Genomic DNA, 5,342 nt, shown 5'->3' with positions numbered 1-5,342 from the left:
CTCTTTGATTTCGTTAAAGACATGAAAAAAAGAAATCTACCACTAGCACACTTGATGGTGACATTTTGAACACTTCCCCCTAAAGCTGAGAATGAGTCAAGAATTTCCACTCTCACCACATTTATTCAATGTTGTCCTGTAGGTGCTAGCCATTTCAATCGGACAAAGAAAAGGAAAATAAAACGCATAAAGTTCAGAAATAAAGAAGGAAGATTGAAAAAAAAAAAAAGGAGTAAAGCTGGCCCTCTTTAGGGTCACCATGATCGTTTGCATAGAAAAATTCTGATAAAACTACAAAACAACTAATGAGTGAATTAAGGAAGGTCTGACTATAAGGTTTATATACAAAAGTCAACTGTACTTTTATATAATAGCAGCAAAGAATTGGAAATGAAATTTTAAAACATGTATCTGTAGGAAAATATATATCTCCAAGAAATAAAAGCAGAGATGGTTTAACAAAGTTATGCAAGATGTCTTCACTGAAAAAGACCTAAGTAAATGGAGGGTTATATGGTGTTTATGATGTAGAAGAATCAAAACTTTATGATGCCTGTTTTTTCCAAATTGGCAAGTCTGAAATCTGCAGGGCAGACCAGTAGGCTAGAACCTCAGGCAAGAGTTGATATTGTAGCCTAAAGCCAAAACAGTCTTCAATGAGAATTTCCTCTTCTTTGGGAGGATGAAAGGGAGTCAGTCAGTTTCTCTAAAGGCCTTTAATTGGATGAGGCTCACCGCCATATGGATAGTAATATGCTTTCCTCAAAGTCTGCTTACTTAAATGTTCATCTCACGTAAAAAATATCTTCACAGAAACATCCATACTGATGTTTGGCACATACCTGGCCTAGCCAAATTGGCACAAAATTAACAGTTACACATATATTTATTAGAAATGGATCATATATCTAACCTAAAAGCAAAAATTAGAGGCAGAGGAGAAAAATTTCTGTGACCTGGTGGTAAACAAAGATTTCTTAGGAAATTTTTTAAGAACACACAAAAATTATAAAAGAAAAAAGCAAAGATTAATTGGAAGTTATGAAAATTATAAGCTTCTGGTCTTTGAAAAATACCATCAAGAAAACTAAAAAGCAAGTCACAAAATGAGAGAAAATATTCACAATCCAAATATCTGATAATTGGGACTCCTGGGTGGCTCATTGGTTCAGCATCTGCCTTCAGCTCAGGTTGTGATCCCGGGTCCTGGGATCGATTCCACATCAGGCTTCCCTCCAGGAGCCTGCTTCTCCCTGTGCCTATGTCTCTGTCTCCCTCTGTGTGTCTCTCATGAATAAATAAATAAAATCTTTAAAAATATATATCTGATAATGGACTTGTACCCAGAATACATAAGAAACTTTTGTAATTCAATAAGAATTCAAACAACTCCGTTAGGTGTGAACAAAAGAATCAAACAGACATTTAATCAAAAATGATGTATGAATTACCAATAAGCACATGAAATGTACTCCACATAATTTGTCACCAAGGAAATGAAAATTAAATTCACAATGAAATATTACTACACACCCATTAAAATAGCTAAAGTCAAAAAGACTGGCCGTAGTGAGCACTGGGGAGAATGCAGAACAATGGAACACTCAGGGTAGAAAAATAAATTGGTACCACTGGAAAAGTGTTGGGCAGTTTCTTTTAAAACTAAGCATATACCTATCATACTGTATTGAACATATACCTGCACATTTACCCAACAGGATTGATAATATGTCAAACAAATACTTGTACACAAATTTCATAAGAGCATTATTTGTGATACCCCGTAAGTGGAAACAATACAAATGCTCATTAACAGGTGGCTGGACAAGCTGTGGCATACTTATCCATACAATGGGCTCCTACACAGCAAAAAAGGAAAAAGATATGCAACAGTAGGGGTGAATCTCAAAATCATTACTCCGATGGAAAGAGCCAGACATGTCAAAGTACGTACATATGTGATTCCATTTACATAAAATTGTAGAAAGTGCAAACTAATGTGCAATGCCAGAAACTAGAGCACTGATTGCCTAGGGCCTAAAGTGTAGAGATGGCTGACTGCAAATGGGCATCATCTGGAGTGAGTGAAATGTTCTCTTCATGATAGTGGTGGTGGTTTCACAGGTATAAACAATCATCATAATTCATCAAATGGCACACTTTATATGGATGAAATATATTCAGTGTAAGTTATAGCTTAAAACAGCTCAAGAAAAGCATAGCCGTAGAGTCAGTGACCCTGTAATATAGCCACACAATGGGACAGATGGTAGCTACACTTGTGGTGAACATAGTGTAATGTATAAACTTGTCAAATCCCAAAGATGTACACCTGGAACTAATATAACATTGTATGTCAACTATACATAAATGAATAAACAAATAAGTGAATGAATGAGTAAATAAAATACAAGTTAATCAGTAAATAAAAGCACGGCCTTGCATGAGATTTTCTTCTTTTTTCCCCTTGGCAATCAGGAAGAGGAATAGGGAATGTCAGTTTATCAATGAGCTTGTGAAGCATAACAAACCACTCCAAGAATTACAGACTTCAAACAACTAGTTCTGTTTTTAAATATATTTTATGGTTATCTTTAAATGTCCAAAATAATATGTTTGACAAATGATAACAGACTATAAATGTAGATATTTAGATACTAAAAAGAATGATATCCATTACCTGTTTTCCCTAAGAGTAGATGTTCTTCAATGGTCTTCTTTTCTCCCTCTTATTTTGAAATTTTCCAAACTTTTAGAAAAAATGCAAGCATTGTAGAGTGTACATCTGCATGCTTGCTTACCTAGATTCTACAGCTGACATTTTACTAGATGAAAACAAGTTCTTGGGCTCACAGTCCTACTAGATGGATGGGCTGGCCCAGGCTGGCCCACTGCTCTTGCTTACTGCCTGCATGGAAATGTAGGTGTGGGCTGGCTGGGCCTGGGCCTCTCTCCTGTGTCTGGCTGGTGGCAGGAGTGCCCAGAATGACTGGACCTTTGTCTAGCACCATCCAGCAGGTTAGCCAGAGCTTCTTACATAGCAACCAGTTCCAAAGCAGCAAGACTGCAAAACTTTTGAGGCCTGGGCTTTTAACTTGTATAGCATATAACTTCCATAACATTACTCTCATTAGTGGCTATTGGCAACAAAGCCAACCCCAAATTCATTGGGAGGGGCCAATGTGGCAGGGTGGGGTAAACTCTATCTCTTGATGGGGTCATCACTTTTGAAGTCTACCACACTCAACTTATAGATGGCTTATGGACTAATTATCTAAAATGTCTGGAGTTGGGGCCTCTGGGTAGTGCAGTCCGTTAAGCCTCTGACTCTTGATTTTGGTCCTGATTTTAGGGTCATGAGATCCAGCCTTGGGCAGGCTCAGTGCTCAGCAGGGTGTCTGCTGGAGATTCTCTCTCTCTCTCTCCTTCTGCCCCTCCTTCCTCTCTCTCTCAAATAATAAATCTTTTAAAAAATTTAAATTTTAAAAATTAAAAAATGAAAATAAAACATCTGGAGTCCACAGCCTCACCCGTCTCTTCAGTCTATGTCCTCAACTGATTGACAGAGTCCTAACTCACACATGGGCCCTGTTCCCCACCTTGTTAAGGATTCTCCTGCATACATGATAATAAGTGCTCATCAGGCCCCAGGCACTCTGCTTGGTATTGTGCATACGTTCTTCCTACACTCCTTAATGGTAACTGGAGATGCTCCCATTTTACAATTGAAACTCACAAAGATGAATACACATTATTTGACCTTGAAAGGTTATTTAAGCTCACAAAGGTTAAAAACACATACAAAGGTAAATAACAAGAAACACAGGTGTGACAGGGACGCAGAATTCAAACCTGGTTCTGTCAAACTCCTGGGCCTCTTGTCTTAAACACTACCCATGCTGTTCAACTGCTTCTAGAAATAGTAAATATTTTCATTTTTTAGTGTGGGACCCAGGAGATTTAACAAAATCCCCTACCCCTGGACAAGCAGAGAGGACTGACTCTATTTTGGGCTGCACCCGCCTTGTGCTGACCTGCTTATTACTTAGGGCACTGCCCCGCCCTAGTCAAAGACCAGGGCACACCCTAACTGGAAATGGACCAGCATGACTGTGCAACTCTCTGCGTATCCCATTGGCCACTGGCCCCTATAAAGTTGCTAAGCCTCTTAGTCTCAGGGTCCAAGTCCCTGCTCCGCTGCGTCGGGTATACTTGGACCCAGGCTCCAGCTTGTAAATAAACCCTCATGTGTTTGCCTCGGTGTCGGCTCCTCGGATTCGCGATCTTGGGCACAACATTTAGAGCTAAACTAATGAGAGATAATATCTAATTTTACCCCTGTATCCTAACCTTTCTCCAACACAAATATACACAAACACACACACACACACACACCCCTACCTCGGGGCATCTGGTAATATTTTTTAAATCTCTTAGCAATTATTTTGGAAAAACAGTTTTGAGTGATGAGTCACTGCTTCGGTCTCCCACAGCTTTGTAATAGCAAAACCTGCTGGAGGTTAAAAAGGGATCAAGAGGACAGTGGAGGCAGGCAGAGGGGCTGCCTAGGGCCAGTTCAGCCGGTTGGCAAGGCCATGCAGCTGAGAACTGCTCATATTTTCCTCTTACTTCAGTGTACTTTTATGGCCTTATCCATCTGGTAGGAATCATTACCCAAAGGCCAATTTCTAGTTTCAGAATCAGAATGAAAGATAAGTCCTTTATGGTATCCTTTGGAGGATGTGGTGATAGAGTTTATGAAACTGAACAGATGAAAAATAATGAAATACCAGGACCTGCCCTTGTAGACTGGCCTGGGGAAAGAGCCTAAACAGGAAGAGAAGCAGGGAAGAAATTTAAAGGACTATATCATGCCTCTGGCCTGCCAACAAGCCACCAGCCAGAGTACTTCATTCGTCCCTGAATAGGAGCCATCTGCTGATTCTTAGAACTTTCCCAGGCTCCACATGCTAAGATTCAAACATCTCACAGCATTATTGACAAGAATCTTGGAGTGGCAGATCCAGTTATAACATGGTGGTTGTTTGCCTAAAGATATTCCTCAAATATATTCTGCTAGCCCCAGGAGTTCCTCTTGTAGATGAAATGCTACAGTGTTATATGTTCCTGACAGAAGAGAGCCAAAACGAAAACCACTCACATGTTTAAAAAAAAAAAAGAAAACTTTATATTATATGCTGAATCTTAAAATTTGATTTTCAGAATGAGAGAAATCTGATTTTGAAAAAATTGTATCTTGATCCAGAATGGAGGTGATTTTTTCCTTAAGATCGTCTGCCATTCAGAATCAGGCCTCAAAGACAAAACAACAGAAGAGGAGG

The sequence above is a fragment of the Canis aureus genome, chromosome 6 (assembly GCF_053574225.1).
Source record: "Canis aureus isolate CA01 chromosome 6, VMU_Caureus_v.1.0, whole genome shotgun sequence".
NCBI classification, from domain to species: domain Eukaryota; kingdom Metazoa; phylum Chordata; class Mammalia; order Carnivora; family Canidae; genus Canis; species Canis aureus.
The sequence above is the reverse complement of the archived record's forward strand: the minus strand, read 5'-3'. Positions refer to the sequence as shown.